Below are 19,249 nucleotides of genomic sequence, written 5' to 3'. Positions count from 1 at the left end.
GGTGTGCTTGTTTTCAAGGTATTAGGGTCAACTGCATTTTCTGTGACCCAGCTAGTGAGGATGAGGAGAGTGTATGAATTTTCCTGCTATCATTTTGGGCCTTCACTGACAGTGTTCAGCAGTTCCATTTGCGTTTTCCCCTACCATTTTCTTCAGCTGATTTCACGGTAAGGGCTAAGTCTTAACTGACCTGTACTTTTTTTTATTAGGTGCTCAACTTTTCTTTAAAGATATCTCAGAGACAATAAATTACCTCTTTACTGTCAGCCAGAATCGTCTCTTCTTTTGGACCAAGTTGAGATTTATTTTAAAAGGAATACCAACTTCAAATCCTCACTCCTCAGAAACACAGTGTCCTTCCGCAGCCTGAATATCCTGATATATGATAGTTAGCTACCAGTGTGTATACCAGTGTGATCCATTTGATAACAGTTTGTGTGCATTGGTGAACCACACAGGCCTGCACTGGAGCTTGGAAAAAGTACTGAGAATTAGTGGCTTACAAAATCTAAAGCAAACTCTGACGTGTATTCCTCATGAATCTTGTTGGGAGGCTGAGCCTCTGTTTCCCAGTCTTTCTGGCTATGATATTTCTGAGGTTGCAAACAACAACCTGCTAAGTTGTGTAATATGCTTTGACGGCAGCGTAGCGACTGAGTCACTGTGTAGGTTACTACTGCCTTGACAGCACATCTGCTGAAGGGCTGTCGGAGCAGTTTTCAACAAGCCTTTTTTTACAGGTTTGGCCTCTGATGGTAATGTTTCTTTGGAGGTTTTTGTGTAATTGAATTTGGTGTGACCGCTTGCTGTGTGGCATGTTGAAATACACAAATAACAATAAATGGAAATGGTATTTCAGGGCACTAAAATCAATGCTTCCCCTGCAAGGGTTCTTTGGCATGTATATATGGCTACCACCTTCCCTCTAGTTAGGAGCAGAAAGCCACCTCTGGCTTTTCTACCTCACAATAACTGACAACTGTATGAACTCAAAGTGTTCATATAATGATGGAAAAGTTGTGGCTTAATTTTTCTGTATCCATATGAAGGTGCTGGATCTGCCACCCATACACAAAACTCATAGAGAATCTTGAATACATGCTTAGCTAAGAACATTAATCTGTTGTGATTTGGAAGCTGTTTTCCTCCAAAATTGCCAAAGTAGGAAATGAGGAAGTTTTTTCAGACAATTTGGAAAGAGATGCATTACCTTACCAAAAAAGCTTTATAGGCCAAAAATATATTCTTATCCTAACAACATAGAATTGATGGAGGTATTTGTTACAGCTGTGACTCAGGAGACATTAGTTGTATTCTGTACTAAAATGGTCTGGAGAATCTAATGAAAAGGAAAGAGTAGGTCAGATTGACACAGTGAAATTTATAATTATTATTCTTGGCCTGTATTCATGGCCATAGCATTGCATCTGCTTTGTGTGATAGCATTTTTGTATCTAGGAAGTGTTGTAGTTGAAAACCAGGAATTATTACCAAAATATAATTCATATTAAGGAGGATCAGTTCCAGTGTTGCTGATTGTTGCCAGATAAGAGATACATATTTCAGAGAAGAGGGAAAGTTTGGCTATATAACTGAGGTAAGCAGCGTGCTGCCTTTTGGAAAAATGCAGAATTTTGTCACCTTTTCTCACGTCCTGCTGGGAATGCAGCTTTCTGCCCTCATGACATGACTCATTCTGTACAACTGGTTCTGTAGGCTGCATGCAGGGATTGTCAAGCCATGAATTTCCCTTGTGTCTGCCTTCTCTGTAAAGACAGTGCAGGAAACTGCCCCTGTACTCCTATATGGACCCAACTAATCCTGATTTCCCGCAGGCTATTTGTGCCCTGCCTGCATTGATCATCTAAAGTCAAGACAAAGCAAAACCTGATCCTTAGGCAACTGGCTTTCTCAATTTTTTTCAGTCATACTTTGCTTCACATTTAAAATCCCTACTGGATGTGTAATCTGTACTACAGAGGGCATCTATCCTGGACACAGAATTAGCAATCTACTCAGCTTTACAGTCATTGGAAAAGAAGATGCCTTGTACTGTCCTCTGCAAAACCTCCTTTACTTTATTATGAATAGACTAACTTCTGACTATTGGATGCCTAGAGCACTGACCAGTGTCTCTTTTAGTGTACACTTTTCTGTCCTTCCCTGTACCATTAAGCCATGAACTGGGATGGTTTTGGATTCCAAACTCACCAGAGGGCAGTTTTAATTTGGATGAATAGCAAAGTCATTCTGACTTACAAAATTCCTTGGGGAACAAGCATTATTTCTATATTGCTTTCTGTCATGGTGGAAGTTTATCAATGCTTCTGTCACTTGAAACAAAGATTTCTGCTGTAAACTATATATGTTAAAAATTCCTTAGTTTACAAGCAGTTAAAAAATGACTTCTTTTCTGTTCACTTATACTAGATTTCTACATGTATAGCTGCAACAGCTACTCTGAAGCCACTCTAGAGGAGAAATAGGCCTCATCAGTTGCTTGGAAAGTGACCATGAAACATTAAGGTTGTCTACAGAGTTGTTCAACATCTGCAAGCAGAAGTGATACTACAATAAACATAAAAAAGAAGAAAAAATAGTGCTGAAAAGCTGCATTTATGCAAAATTCAAGTTTAGTTTTAGACTATATTCAAGAAAATTGACTTAGCTGTCCCTGCCCACTATGGCAAATACATTAGGCATCCTAATATGGTGGAAAGTAGGCCATGATGCAACTGAGCACATACCAAATGAGGAAGCTTCTATTTGTACTATATATTGTGGATATTTGTCTTTATGAGATAATTTTTACTGGCGTGGATGAAACAGCAATGAAAACATTATTGTACAGTCCTGGGATGGAGTTTTTTGCCAGTTCATAAATGCATGCAATGGAAACAATGTTTCTGAATAAAATCAAAGCGCTAAATGAACTGTTCAGTCATCTGAATGTCTCCATTTGGAATGCTGAATAAAGAGTCCTATTTCTAATCCAAGACGGTTTTTATTAGCATTCAGTGCATTTAGCGCAAGCACAGACCAGTTCTGAAATCAGCCAGGGTACAACTTGAATAATAGGGAAGTTATTTTCTGCATAAACACTAGATTTATTAAAGCCTATTTTTTCTGCCTCATGAAAGACTAGTTGCAACTTGTTTCAGGAAGCCATCAGAACAATTTATACATTCCCAGGATCTTTGAGAAAAGAAAGATTGACATCACTGTACAAACAATACTGCACTTATACCTGTTACATCTTCTACAGAATGCCACAAAATATTGGTGCAGTAGTTACCTGCTCTACAACTCCCTTCTTTAGAATTTATCTAAAATTGGGATCGTACCGTACTCAAAGTACAGCTGGATAATTCAAATGAAAGATGGACAAGTTACCAGCTTTCTAAAATGAAGGTTGCTTTTAATTTATTCTCTGTCTCATCACTTTATTGGCTCACATTACCATCTGTTCCAGTTATGCTACTTATCTTCACACTATTATCTTGCTGCCTGACAATTTATGTAAAATGTCCAAGAAGGTGCAGTTAATCTGTGGATAAGTACCCACTGGTAAAAAAACCTTTTCATAGAAAATAAATATTGACAAGAACACATGAAAAACAACAGCCACAATTCATATCAATTTTAATTTTAATTAATTATGTTGTGCAGATGTGTGTGGCTCTCTTCCAAAGTTTCTTTGCTCCCAAATGTAATATGTGGTCAGCTGCCTTACTTGTAGATCTTAGATAGCTTCTGTTCATGTTGCATAATTATTATCTGTGCTGGAAAATTAAAAGGATGCACATACATTGATATTTTGGACAAGGTCAAGAGTCTGCTTTTGAGGTGAATCTGCCAGCTGTTGACACTTGCAGTCTGGCTGGTGTTGTGGGCTGGTCTTACAGTGCATATACTGGGATTCTTTCAGATGAAATGGAACTGAAGATGTACAGGAGCTTGGTGGGCAGCTCCAACTGTAAATGGAAATTCTGTTCATGAGAAGACACTGGAGTTAGTCCCAAGTAAACTCCTGACAGACATTCAGTGTGACTGCTCGGTTCTCCATACCAATCGTTTCTGTTAAATGGTCCTACTCAGCTGACTTCCTTCTGTTACACCTCGTGACTTGCAGTATAGAAACAACAAGAGATAAATGAATAACATATCCAACTCCCATTAATCTTCATGCTTTTCAATAAAAAATCATTTTTTAGTTGATCTCTCTTTGAGTGCCTGTCTAATGTTTCACACATAAGGTCTTAATGCAGAGCCGACATACAATACGACCTTGTGGTTAAGATACAGTTTTGAGAGGGTAAACTTTGCTTTCTCCAGAGGATTAAGCAGCTTTGTGCAGTTAGCTGTCCTCATTGTGTTTACATTTCTTAAAAGCACATGAAATGTAACACAATTTTCTGCTGTTCTGTGAGAAAAACAAATGAAAAAACTTACTTAGATATCAACTATTTTTTCCTCACTTTTTATTGACTGAAAAAAAATCATGAAATGTTTGCATATAATTTTCCCAGCACCTGTGAATTAATTTAGGTGGGACATTAAATGTCTTTCAGTTGGTCATTTTATGCCTATTCAGTAAGGGTTCCTGAGAAGATTTCCTATGGAATCTTACTAGTCCAGATCCGTTTGGAAATTGAATTTGAAGTTTATTCTCTCAGGACTGAACTTTCAGGCCACAGTATATGTGTTTAACTTTGTGGGGGTGATCCCACTGTCACTTTTTATGGTATGTCGGATCTGCTTAAGTCTGGCCAGCTGCTGGATTTTGGAACAAGAATTAATTAATTTTTTTTAGTTTTAAATGGCTATTCAGTTTATAAATCTTTGTATGTGTAGGCATATCTATATGCCTCTGTATGTGGTCACCAGCGGGGCTTACATAAAGGGAAAATGCAGGAAAAATTACTTTGCTGTAAATATACCATTAGCTAAATTTCAGTCTTTTTGAAGTGTTAAACTGAAATGGTGCCAGAGTGAATTGTTGTGTTGCTGGAACTAAGTAAATGCATATTGCAAAGTAAATGAAAATGTGTCAGGAATGTTTTCTGTTTGTAACTGCATTAATTTAATGCAACTGTAGGCAGTATTCAATGTCATGATTGAATGCAAAGAAAAACAAAATCGTGCCTGATGAAAACATCTGGATTCAAGTTTTGGTGCCAGTAAATTCTTCCCCCACTGGTAAAAAAGATTGTAAAACCACATTCTTTTTGGGTTATGTGATTCATAGGAATGTTCTACAGAGTGCTCCAACTCTTCTTCTAAATACATAGCTCAGGGTCATTGGCTGGCAATAGCAGTGTTCTGGGACTAAATCAGAGAGAGGTCAAGGGGCTATATCCTCGGTTATGCTGAGTTTGCAACTGGCAGGTAGGGGTGATTTAACCTCCATTTCAATTCCCTGAAACTCAGAATTCGGAACAGTCCTGGATGTAACTTGTAGTAGTTTGCTGGAGACCTTTGTGTAAAGATTGTATATTAAACAGTGTTATGTTCTGGGAAGCTGGTTTATGCTTCATTCTACCCCTGGCGTACTTTTATTGCTCTGCCACCTGTAAGGAGGATCAAGAAGTCTGTGATGTAAAATCAGCTATACTGTCTGTTGTAGAGAGTTCTTTCTGTAATGACTATGATCCTCAGCTGCTCCTGAAAACTTGTCCTCAGTTGCTTTTTGCTCTCTCATTACTCTGGAGATACAGTGATTGTGAACAATGTTTTGGCAGCACTGTTAGCTTCAGAAAGCACTGTTGTCTATTCGTTTTCCATGTCCTGGTCACTTGTTCTCACCCTTCTGTTGTCCCCAACCACTGCAAGAGTCACATCAGGGAATGGTGCCCCTGATCAGTAACTGCTTCATTGCTTGTTTCTTCTTTGACCTGTTCAGAGCAAAAGCAGCTGTGCTAGCACAGACGGGGAAGCACAAAGTGAGAAATAAGCAGCTGGGAGCAAGACAGGAAGGGGTGGCAAATTCTGAAGGAGCGTTACTGCCAAAGGTCTAACCATGGACTGAGCTAGGGTGGTTGGTGCAAAACATGAGTTTATCCTGCATTTTCTGGCCACAAATACAGTAAGGATGTGGTTGCGTGAGATTGAGTCTTTGCTAGCAGTCTTGAATATTTGTCTGCAGCCCCAGCCTTCTGCATGTCCGTGCACAGCGTAGATCACTTTATCACTCATGCCATCACAGATGCATGCGATACTGAATTTTGAATCAGATCAGAGAAAGTGATCCAGCTTAAATAAAATACTGCAAAAAGCGTTTCTTAAAGCTGGATCAGTTTGCCATTCCTGTTCACGGCTCAGTCAAAAAGATGATTGCATTCTGACATGTAGGATGTGTAGAAGAACGAGTGGCTGAGGACTGGAGAGAAAAGAGGGCTGCATGTGCATGGAAGCGCAGCCTCATAGTTACTGTACTCAGGATTAGAGAGTGAAAAATGATATGTCTAAAATTTATAGAAGTGTGAGATTCTGCTGAAGACTCATATCAATTTACATTTTTATTGAAATGATGAATCAGTGTCTTTTCTTTAGACTGGTTTATTCTGACACAGAGATAACAAAGATCACCAAGAAAGGCAAAACCATGGTAGCTCTAGTATCAGTACCTTTACCTGAGATATTAGTACCTAGATATGGCCGGACACCCTGTGGCCAAACACTACGTTCAGTGAATTTCTGTAGGGGTTCAATCCCTAATTATTTCAGGGTGACAGTGGTGCACAAGTTCATATAATGAGGAAGGGAACTTCATTTGATAGTATAACTGTGAAGGGGTATTTAGGGTACCCTGACTTACTGTCCTAAATGTGCAGACAATTGTGGGACCAGGACTATGAAGGCTTGAATACTAGAGGTGGGTTCATCTTGCATGCTTGACTTAGAGTTGAAAAGGTCCTGTCCAGAATTCAGAAGCTAACTGCAGCAATATAGTGAAATGAAATTTATGGACATGGGAAAAACTTCACTGCATGTTAGTTGAGGTGCCTTAACTAGCTTGTAAAGGAAGTGGTGGTCCTCAGATACAATGTGATTCACAGCCTGAGAATTCCAGCTTTCTTTGTGGGAAGGGAATGGTCTTCAGACATAGGGAGTAAGGAATTGGAGAGGTAGGAATATGGGATTTAAGAAGGTAGCAATAACATATAATATAGGAGTGGGGTCTTATTGCAGAAAAATGAACTATGGGTATAGAGAATGCTGCAGTTCTCAGCTTCATGAAAGCTTCAGAATATGACTATAAAAGTTAGGAAGTTACTAACTGTGCTTAACTGGTGGTTTTCTTAGTTGTTTGGGTTTTTTTCTTCTTCTTTTAAACTGATTTGGCTTTTTCTTAGTTATTTGCCAAAAACCTCTGTTCAAGTAGGATATGTGTTCTAAGTTTGCTGTCTACAGATCTAGTTCTGAGTTGTGTCCATCCTTAATTGTGTGCATTCTTCATGTGGAGCACTGCCAGACACCCATACTCCGTGTTTTCTTCTCTATTGGAGGCTGCCACTCTAGAGGGAGAATTGCTTTACGTGTTGCAGGAAATTTGAACATGTGCCATGGCTTGTGAAGGCACCATAAATGACAAAGTTAATGAGCTGTACGTGGCAGGACTAGTGAGTGTTCTTTCATTGAATTATGAGCAAAGAGGGAAGGATGTGATGGTGATGTACTTCTGAAATTTTATTCTGAAAATGAGAAAATGCTGTGTAGTAATCTGGTGCCAAATATATTGCTTGCAGTTATTCCTAGAAAAAACATCCAAGCAGTCAGTTTGTCAGCATTGAGATGGTGGTTGTTATTCAAACTAAACTCCCACTGTAACCGCTCATGTTTAGCTGGCCTAATCTTTGTCTCTGCTCAGGCCACATTGCAAAGGGTTTTAGCAGTCACTAAGTCCAATATGCTCTGTTACTGGATCCAAATTTTACAAGCGGGTAGAGCTGTATCAGGATAACTGCAGCAATTCAAGCCAGCACAGCATGATTTTAGGTCACGTCTACACTAGGTGCTTGGACTTTACTCAGCTATAATCATGACTGAGATCCTAATTCAAACAAGCCCTGAGGGTATGTCTACACTAAATCAGAGGCACGAATGCAACATGTACAGGCATGGTTAAGCTACCTTTAAACAATAGCAATGATGGAATGGCAGTGTAAACTTTACAAAAGATTGTCTAAGCACATTAGGAACTTGGTGGATGTATGCAAATAATAAGTTGTATTGAATTTCATGCCTCTACTTTCCCATTGCTATTGCTAACTCATGTTGTAATTGTGTCTCTGACTGCAGTGCAGAAATTCTGTAAAACTGTTTAGTTGCCCTGTTATAGAAAATAGGACATTGACTGGAAAAAAACCAACCAAATAATGTAAAGGTAACATGTCTTTGCTATATTACCAATAGTGTGATCTGAAACTCAAAACCACAAGAAGCATTCACGCAGTTTCCTGTTCACTAGGGAGTACGTGTGACATCCTTTTAAGTCAGAAACTAGGTACAGGCTGTCATAATGACCTCAGTGGAGTAACTACATAGCAGGTGCGTTTTTTTAGTGTTGCTCTGGTTTGAAATTAGAACAAAGGAAGGAACCACTAGATAGCTCTTTCTAGGGAAGTATCTATCTGCCGTAACAAGCATGTGGCTTTAAAATTGTTTTTCTTGTCTGTCTCAGATGCAAGGATATGCCCTGGATTTGGAGTTCAACCATTTTCTTAAGTAAAGACAGTTTTGTGGTCAGCTTGCATATTTGTCTATTCCAATTTCAGTTGTTTCAGTTCATAAATAAGAATTTTCCGAAGTGAATTTTAGGAAGGAAAAGATTTTCATGGACTAAATGTAAAATGTCTGCTGGAGAATAACAGGCTCAGTAGTCTTGATAATGAACTAGACAGATTTTTTGTATATAGCTTATGAGTTCTAATCCAACTGGCAGTTATTACCTAAACAGTAGTCTACACTGAACAGCTACTTTGTAGCCTACAGGAATGAGACAGTTGGTCTCATTTATCTTCCTAGAGGCTAAAGGTGTTCATATTATAAAATCAGCATTCTTATTCTAGCACTGGCTTGAAACAACTCAGAAAATTCAGAAAGAGCTAAGAAAAGGACTAAAGTGTCCTAAAGGAGAAATTAAAAGAACTTTATTTCTTTCATATTTCCCAAACCAGATCAGATCTGATTTAGGGCCTCTCACTGTAAGGTACGATACACATTATGAATCAATATTGGGATCTGAAGTCAGACATTCAATGAGCAATAAGTAACATTTTTAACAGTTAAAAAAAAAACAACAGACATTTTATTAGATTTTTTTATCTACACAATCCTAGAAATATTTTTCTAAAATAATCTATTCAACCTCAGCTGCAGTTACTGATGGAGGAATTAACTGAAAGAAATCCAGTGACTTGTTTTACATAGTAGATCAGGATAAGTAACTGCAGTATGCTCTTTTGACCTGCTAATATGCTTAGAAACACCTAGAAGAGGTTCCTCTAGCTGCAGTCTAGTTGTGCAGACTGATGTAATGTATTACATCTTGTCCTGTGCAAAAATGGGTAGAAGGTTCTGATCCACCTCTGACCTGTACCTTTTTCAAGTGTTACAGCAAGACTGAAAAATAAAGGCAGTCACAGCTGACCAGGAAGTCAAACTCTCATTTTCTGTTTGTGTGCATTAATCCATATCACATACGCAATGAATCAAGCTTTAGTCACCCGGTTCAGTTGCCAGCTACATTCACTTGATGGTTTATTTCTGTATACTAAAGGAACCTTTCATCCTGCAATGTGTGTGACCTTCCAGGTTTGAGTGATACTCAGCTGTTCCAGTCTTAGAGGACAGCAATACTGTACCTACAGTGTATACCTCATTTACAGGCTCTGTGATAAGTTATTGAAGGAAATTATCTTCCCAATAATTAGTCTGTTTTCATGGCTACTCCTCATCCTATTAGTGATAAAAATGATACCATCAAAAATGTCTTGGTGAATGTGGACTTCCTGTTCTTTAGAAAGTGACCAGACACAGGGAATTCTGTGTGCCTTACACCCAGTAATCAAAGGGCAGCACATGCACAAAGCTAGCAGAGCAAGCCAGGATACCTGCTTTGGGAAAATACAAATTCTTCAGATTTTATAAACAAACAGAGTATAAATTAATTCAGTAAGGTTCAGAGATTATTATTCTTGGCTTTGGACACTCAATAGCAAAAGCTTATTTGCAAGTACTTCACAACCGGCTAGAAGTGCATAGTGTTATTTAACATTAATATATTTGGGGATGGAACGAAAAATGACAAAGCAACTTAAAACAAGGTAAAACTGGCTCCCCATGGAAAGGCAAGCAAATTAAATGGATTGCTACTCCTGTCAAATTAAAACTTTTTAGCTGTCTTTTGCTCTCTGTGTGTGGGTTTTTGTTTGTTTGGTTTGTTCTTGTTGTTAGATTGGCTAACTGACTTTTCAAACAGTGTTTATTTCATTATCCAAGACAGACTGATATATGAGATATACGGATGATGTGAGCTGGATTTTCAAGACTGCTTGCATGTGTTTACAAATATTTCTGTTTACTTAATTTGTGACAGCTAATACTGACTTCCAGCTGCTTATCTGGCTGCATTTTCATATACTGGAGTTAAGGATTCTTTATGAAAACCTGAAGAGAATACAACAAAATAGTGAAGCCATGTAAAACCCATAGAGAAACCTTTCAATTTTGCATTGTTTTGATGTAAAATTGTGAATCTTGAGACTGCATCAGTTCAGAAGCCAAATGTTTACATGGGATAAAATCTGAAATCATTAGCATCAACACAGGAACCTTGTACTGGCGAGGAACAGTGTAGGCTTGTGATACTAGGAGTTGGCTTCCACGAAAGATTACCACAAAGATGTAGTTTCACCATAATCTAGCTACGTGAATGTGTACAAGGTGTTGATGTTACTCTCTGGAGGTCACCTCTTAGGTAAATAAATGACATTTGTTGGCTTGTGAGTTTTGTGTGCTGGTCGATAGTACCAAAGGAAGCCACAGATTCATCATACCCGTTTTGCCTCAACATTAGAGCAGGATCCGATTAAGAAACAACTCAAATTGACCATAAACTTATGAAGCTATTTGACAAATGTCTTACCTTTGAAGAGTGGAATGAAAGTAGAAACTATGGAAACTTAGAGTTTTCCTTATATTTCTATATATGTCCGTATAGATCTATTCCATATGATTTGTATTATCATCATATCACTGAAACCCCAAATAAAATGGAGAAAAACATTTATAGTTATAGTAGACATGCAAAATCACAGCTGAATCAGTTTTGTTAACATTAGTTTCAATCTACATGTTGACAGAGAACATTAAGGAAGACAGAAGATTTAAACCTCACATATATCTGAGTTCTAATGAAATGTCACTGAAGCTTGTGAGTATCTTGATCTGAGGATTAGGTTCAGATTCCTGTTATACTTAGCTTCAGACCATCTGCAAAGGTCCTTAACATTAGTTTAATCAGGATGATCAATGTAAAAGCTAAGTGAAACTTGTTTAAAAACCATTGTGATAATGATTTGAAAATGAAACTTTCATTTTTATTTGGTTCTGGAAATGAGATTTAGTAATCAGTTGGCTATAATAGAATGAAGTGCACTCCCTAGGCCACTTCTTAAACTGGGCAAGGGCTGCTAAGGTTAGCAGTATGCCAAATGTCAAGGCTTGTATCTTGTTCCAGAAGACTGTGTGTCATACAACATTGCTGTAATCTGACAGCTGGATGGGACATCTATCTGAGGTCACAGTTGATGCCAAAAGCCCGAAACATTCAAGCAAATCTTTCATTCTCCAAATCATGCAACAATCTGACATGTGCATGGCATTTTTTAGGTCTTTTGATAAGGTTTTCAGTGACATGCTCTTGTTTATTTAATGTAAATCATTAACACTTGGAAACCTGTGATAATGTGTTCTCTGTGAAAAAGAAGAAATTTGTTGGAAGTGGGAAGGGGGGGGGCAGGGCAAAGCAAAGAGAAACATCTTACAGAGAATACTGTGGTATAGTAATGGTAATCAGGCTCAATGTCAAGCACCTCAGCAGCTGGAATAAGCTTGTCTCTGCAGCCTCTCTCAATATGATAGTAAATGTGAAAGCAGTCCCATCTTAACACTTTACTAGATGATTTTTTGAACTTTCTTCTAAGCCTAGCTTGCAGTGAGTCTGGAACCAGAACTTGCCATGAACAGCTGAGGTTATCCGTGTAGTCTGGATGACAGCAGTGACTGACTGTGTCTTTCCAAAACACAAACAGTACGATGTTTCTGAGTCCCTTCTCACTTGAAAGCAACCAGAATTCTCCAGTGCAACCAGAGATTTACAGTGGGTTTTATGAACTCCTTTCCTCCATGCTAATCTCATTCCTGGCCTATTTTTTCTCCCTTTAAACTGGTAATCAAGAAAAAGGAACAAATCTCTTTGTCTGAAGTGTTTGCTGCTTTACTTTTATCCCTGTGCATTGCAGAAGTTTTTGCACGTTCAGTGGAAGAGTTCAGTTGGAAAAGATGCAAGTACAAATTTGGAAAGTACTGGATACCTGAAGGTGTTTGTGTCAGATGTGCTTGTTTGTGAAATACTCAGCTTTAGGCAGTTCCTGAGCTTTTCTTTCACTTAATATAAGGAAATAACATAATTTTCTTTTTCACTGAAAAGTACTGAAATGGTTTGATAGCATGATGTGATACTGTATGTGCCGTGTAAATATGCCATATGACAGTACTGAATGCCATAAATCATGTCACTGTCTTTGAATAGTCACGTTGCTGCTGTTTACCATGGTTTTGGGGCATAGCTGGTATACAGATTGCCATGAGGCTGCTTTTCCTCAGCGGGAACCCTGACACAGAGCATTCTGCAGATCTGTGGCAGACCCTTGACTAATCTCTCTGGCCTGCTTTTCAGACCAGTACAGAGAATAGATTAATTAAGCTTTTCCTGCTCTTTTGAAAACCTCAGAGATGTTTTCATAGCAGAGGAAGGCACAAAATGCAATGTAGCATCTTGCAGACACCCTCCTTTGCTGACTCATCCCTCATGGTCCAAGGGGGCCGAACAGTGTTGTAGCATTTTCTGACCACAGTTTAGAGGATCAACATACATGGCAGTTTTGGGAGTGGAATAACATTGTAGCCAGCATTCATAAGACTTTTGTTGATTAAAAGCAGAACTACCATAAAGTGGATAATAGTCCACTGCCCTGCTGACTAGTAGCTGCAATGCTTGCTCTGTTGTTTTTTACAAAGCTTTTTTTTTTTTTTGGGTGGTGGTGTTATGTAAGGTCATGAGTAGAAATACCCAATTCTATACACTTTTACTCATGTAATGATGGCCTTGACTTGTCCTCACTGTTTATTTACAATGTGGCCTTGTGGCTTAAGACAGAACAGAACTTTCTGAAACAGTTGTTCTGCGTCTCTCTCAGATTTCATGCACTCTTCAAGATTTTGAGCTATTTGGGGCCAAGCATTGTCTGTGTGGTAATGCCCTGCTACAGATCTCATAGTGACCCACAGTGCAGCCAGTATATCCAGTTACCCTTGGATATAGTACAACTCTAACACTATGACAAGAAACCGTTGCAGTATTTACTTAAAGGAAAACATGTCTCTCTCATCTGCCCATATCCATTAGTTTTCCTTCATCTTAGTCTGTGACCATACTCTAAACAGAATTCATTGTATGGGTCTGAGCAGGCAACAAAGGAGCAATCTATATGTATGTACAGTGCTTACAACCTGTCTAGTGGCCACTTGCTTGTCACCCCAAAACAGCATGTTTCTAAAATGAAGTAACTCTACACAAAAGCTGCAATAGAGGAACATGGAGGGGATGTGGTATGGCTCTGTAAAGATTCAAATCACAATTTGGGATAGCCAGATCTAATACAGGGGATGCAAATAAAGGGATCAGATAAATGTGGAGAGTGTGAATTTTGCACTGTGGATTTTCGTATTTTATTGTAATTGGGGTTATTAATTTCTCAGATGTAGATTGAAGAGGAAGTGCTGCAAACAGCATTACGACCCAGTTGTTCTTGGAATTCTTAACAAATCTATTTTTCCCAAGTAAGTTGAATCAATAGGGATTGTATTTTAAATTTAATCTGTATTAAAGAAGAATTGTAGTAAGTTATTTTGTACTGAGTGGGAATGCATTGATTCACATTTATAGGATAAAAGCAGGTCAACAACTAGTTTCCCAGTTCAAAATATCAGGTTTTTGGTGGGGTATATATATCCATCTGACAATTTCTGACTATGAAAACAGCAAACAGTTTTGTGATGTGCCAGGAAAATTATTTTCAGTGGATATAATAACATATTAAAAGTATTGTGAAGCAGATTAACAAAACCACATATGAAATGCCTTTTATGCTTCTGGTTGCCCCTGCACAGAGGATGATGAAGTGTAGAGGAAGGGTGAGCTGGGGAATAAAGCACCTGAATTACAAAAGATGTCTAAAAAAAGGTCCTTCGTCTAGCAAAGTTGAGGTTGGGGCAGATGATTCTTGTTTTCAGTGCTTCAGGGAATAAACACTAGGAAAGGAGGAAGAAAAACTAGCTTAAGAACAATGAATATTTTTTTGATAGAAATGAATTTAGATGTGAAATTCAAGAAAGTGTGTCACTATTGGCCAGATGAAAACAGAAACTACTGTTGATAAAAACAGGGAAAGCAGAGAGCTTCAGTGATTTTAAGATGGAGTTTGATAAGTATATGAACAGGGTTACATGGCATGGTTGCCTCCAGAGGCAGGGAGTTGGACTAAATGGCATGGACAGCCCTTCTGGTCCTAATGATCATCAATCATCATAAAAAGATTGCTTTCTTCTTAAGATTTTAGTAGCATCCTATGGCTTTTAACTGCCTATACTCACTGCTAGTGAGATAGAATAATTCCTAAATTCTCCAAACATCTTCCTCCTCTCAGACTTTACAACCACAAAATCATCACAAATTGGTTTGTGTCATCTGTCACTTTGCTTCCAGTAGACATGTGATAGCCTCATAAATGATCATGTCTTGCTTCCTCTAGAAGGGGCTAAATGTGCTCAGGATTTGTCCCTGACTGCTCATTCCTATTACGTGAACACCATATGCCTGTAGCACAGTTGTGTGCTCAGCAGATTGTACAGTATTATACAGCAGCATGCTCCTGCTTGGTGTAAGCAGAGACTTTGTGACTGGCTGTCAGGAAATTCACACTCACAGCAGCATTACCTGGCATTGAACATACTGTACTCTCTCCAGTTCTTCTCACTGAGTTTTTTTCAACTTTAAATTCCATTTCACAATAATGTGTTTCTGCCAACGCTACCAAATGCATGTCATCAGTAGCTCAAAATGTAATTCTCTTGTCATGTACTGTTGCTTAATTATTTATATTGCTAATTAGAAATATCAGTAATTTAACATAATCTGCTCTGAATGAAGATAGAGACAACAATGCTTTACATGTATTTCAAAGAGTAAAAACAGATATGAAGAATATGAAAATCATCTAACAGTCAGCATGTGACATCTCTGATAGAGCTTTATTTCTCCTGCCAGGCAGGTCCTTTTGTTCATTTCCTTATTTTCACATTTCTAGAAAAAAGGATTGCTTTCATGTTTCTAGAAAAAGGATTGAGAGAAACAGTTAGATCCAGTCTTTGTATTTAGCATAGAAAATCATGTAGCTCAGCTTTTTTGCTGTCATTATTTCACTGAGCCAAATTTATCCCAATACATGTCCAGTGATTCAAACCAGAAATTAATTTAGCCCATAACTTTTGTTTACAAAAAAATATTCAAGTTGGGTGGAACTGCAACTATAATTGGAATCAGAGTCTGAAATAAAAAACATTAAAGGCCAAATTCTCCTTAGAGGACCTGACCTTAGACATCTCTATCCACATTAAAAAAAGAAAAGAAAAAAGGCACGGTCTATTGTCTCTTAGGTCTGGAATATATGATGTCAGACTAAAACTGCAAAGTAACTCTCAGTGAATAAACCTTATCACCAAAGAACTATATATGTAAGATTACAAATCATTTCATAACTGAAAATTGTTGTGATTCTGGTGATATGAAAGACCTTATAGGATCATGTAGCAGTTACAAAATCGTTTTGACATGTTTAAATCTATGTATGATGTAAGGGCTATGTCTTTTAAAAACGCTTCTATTGGCGTATCAAACATCACCTAATTTATGGGGTCAAAGAGCTGATCTCTGTGTGTCCTTCAGATATTCCTACACACACTTTAAGCATTTACAGATTTTTCCTTGGTCACACCAGTAAAATTTCTGCTGCCACTGCTTTCTGAACTTCTCTGTGTTTAAGTATGGGAACATTTTATACAAGAGCTGTAACTACAGTCATGGTGGACATTAAGGCAAAGTGCATATGGTGTGTAATCAACTGGAACAGATGTGATGACATGTGGATTATCCTACTGCACCACGATACTTGGGAGATTCAGCATAAAGGCTGATATTCAAATGTTGGCTGACGGGTGTACACCTGCCTCAGTTGCTTTGTAATATAATACTCCCCTAGATTCCAAACATGGTACAAAAGAAATGTATGTGTCTGGGAATGGAATATACCATTAGCTCTGGTATTCATAATTGGAAAAGTTGTTGCTGTTGTAAGAAGGTTTTAGAAAACTGCTACAGAAATTATTCATGGGAAAAAAAAAAAACAAACAACAAAGAGAGAGAGACTAAGGAGTGAATAGTTTCCCATATATAATTTGGAGGGGGGGAAAAAGAATAAGTAGTAGAATATTTAAGATATGAAGTAAAGCATAACAAAAACTGAGTATGAGATTAAAACAGCCATTCAGATATAAGAAAAACATCTATTTTTAGCAGTGACTATTGAAACCATTGGAAAAAACTGTCAAACACAGAGAAAGGTTCTCCATGACTTGTCTGCTGGTGAATACTGGATACACTTCTGAGAGACTTGAAACATGGTTAAGGAGGTAATATTGAATGACCCATGATATCTGAGGGGGCAGACTAGAATAGGGATAGCCCTCTCAGTCTTTGAGTCATGTGAATGTAAACTAATAAAATTTCAGGTTGGAATTTATAGCAAAACAATTTAAAGGTGTGAATAATGCATAATGCAAAAAGTTTTGTGAAGAAGAGTATTAATGATATCTGAGGAAATTACAGCTAAAAGAATTACAATGAGAGAAATCCTAATAAGGTGAAAAAGAAAACCCTATTTAGTGAGCATCTGACTTCAAATTGCTAAATCAGCCATGTTTTGATAAAGATCTAATAGTAAGTCTCACAAGCCACCTCTGAATTCCCATAGGCATAGTATTAGCATTTCTGGTATGGATTGACTCTAACGTAAATTCTGCTGAGGATAGAGGGAGTCAGCTCTAACAACGAGGAGGAAGAGGAACAGGGAAAATCCCAAGCACCTTCCCATAAGCCACCTGAAGAACTTGTCCCACAAGCCTCAACTGTTTGTTTCCATCAATACCACCCTTTGTACACAAAAAAACAACCCATGCCTAGACCTGCTGGTAGCATGGAGAGCAAAACAGCCAGGGGAGCTAAGAGACGTCTGTCAAGACTTGTTCTTGCACCATGAGCGGTATAGCCAACTGTAGGGATTAAATACAGTGAGCCAGCCCCTTCTCCAACTGGAAGAGCCCGGCTCGCCGTGTTTTGATTGGATTCAAAATCTTAAGATATTTTAATGATAGCAATAATAGATTTTTGTTCTTTACCTGAAATTGGAGTTTTAAGATTGACTTAAAGTATTACCTTTCATTCATGAGGACTAGATTTTTTAAAGGACATGTGAGGGTATCTGTTGGTTTCTACGTTTATATGACAGAAGCAGCCAATCTGTCGCTCACTAGCCATCTGGCTTACAAAGGATTTTAATATGGTTTGTGAGAATGGCTGAAGATAGGCAAAATATGCATCATCTTGGCACAAACAACCATGCTTTGCTGATTATGTCACATACTGAACAGATTTGTGCAGGATTGCTTCCATGTCTTGAGTCCGAATTGTTAGAAGTAACTTAAGTCCAGCTTACGGCTGGACATTTCTGGGTCACCACATTTAGAAAAACACTAAAATATTGCAGAACTAAGAACAAAATCATGAGTTATCTGGCTGAGAGTTGGGTGAATACTACTGGCAAGTATTCATTTGACTGATTTGTTTCCATCAGCTTTGAGTCATGTATGTACTATGTCTTAATTCTTCATCTGGTTGCATTCCTTAGTGAATTAAATATGGGAGTTTGTCGGTTAGCACAGAGTGTGTTGCAAATTATTTTTAACATTGTTTATTTAATTTTTATTCTTGTAAGCGTTACTTATTTGTGCTGCTGGAAACTGATACTGAAATTTCTGAAGTTGCTCTATATGTTCAGTACCTGGAATATAAATAGTAGTTTGAGATTCCAGCAATGGAATTTATGATTCACAGAGTTCTAGTACAGGGAATGACAGCACTGCTATAAATGCTTATGATTTACTTTCTTGTTTTGTGAGTGGCAGGGTTTGGCTGGACCTAGTCAGACCTTGTCATGTTAGAAGCTTGTGCCCTCTGGAGTATATCAGACCTACCTGGGGGTAAAGTCTCAGCTTATTGGGACGGGCAGGCAGACTGAGATCTTTTTCATCCATTAGAGAACTTAGAAAAATAGAAAGGGAAAACAGAATCTGGGGCAATTTCACCTCTCCCCTTCCCTACCTCTGAGGTTTTCTGGGATCACTTCTTTTGTTCATCCTCATTGCAACACTTGCTGTGAAGAGGACTAAAGAACCTGAACAAGACAAAGAGCTGTGGGAGGAGGAGCATGTGATGGGATACAGCAGAACTGATATGCTGGGAAAATGTGGATATAGGATTGGAGGTTCAGAAGTAGACAAAAGTGTGAAAAAGAAAGAAAGCACCCGCAGAATAATATCATCTCCCTCTGTATTTCGGGGGGGGGGGGGGGGGGGGGGGGGGGGGGCGGGGGCTGACAATATGAAATGAGATGCAAAACTTGGAAAGATGAGCAGGTGGATTTTAAAAATCAAAAGGTACATAGATCAAAACTACAAGATGAACAAAACTGATTTCCTGATTTTGCATCATTCTTGTAATTGCCTGCGATCTGAGTATTGCTTTTACCTTTTTGACAATTGCTGCAATAATTCCTATCACTCCTTAAAA

The 19,249-nt window shown here is 38.2% G+C and overlaps 1 long non-coding RNA gene across 1 annotated transcript in view; it reads left to right on the top strand.

The window, feature by feature from the left end:
• LOC308070715 overlaps positions 1-19,249 on the top strand; it is a 52,538-nt gene extending 33,289 nt beyond the window's left edge. Inside the window, exon 2 of the long non-coding RNA XR_013930812.1 lies at positions 1-19,249. This exon is cut by the window's left edge and continues 24,489 nt beyond it. This is a non-coding gene — a long non-coding RNA (uncharacterized lncRNA).

The sequence above is a fragment of the Falco punctatus genome (genome assembly GCF_963210335.1).
Source record: "Falco punctatus genome assembly, chromosome: 10".
In the NCBI taxonomy this organism is placed as follows: domain Eukaryota; kingdom Metazoa; phylum Chordata; class Aves; order Falconiformes; family Falconidae; genus Falco; species Falco punctatus.
The sequence above is the reverse complement of the archived record's forward strand: the minus strand, read 5'-3'. Positions and strand labels throughout refer to the sequence as shown.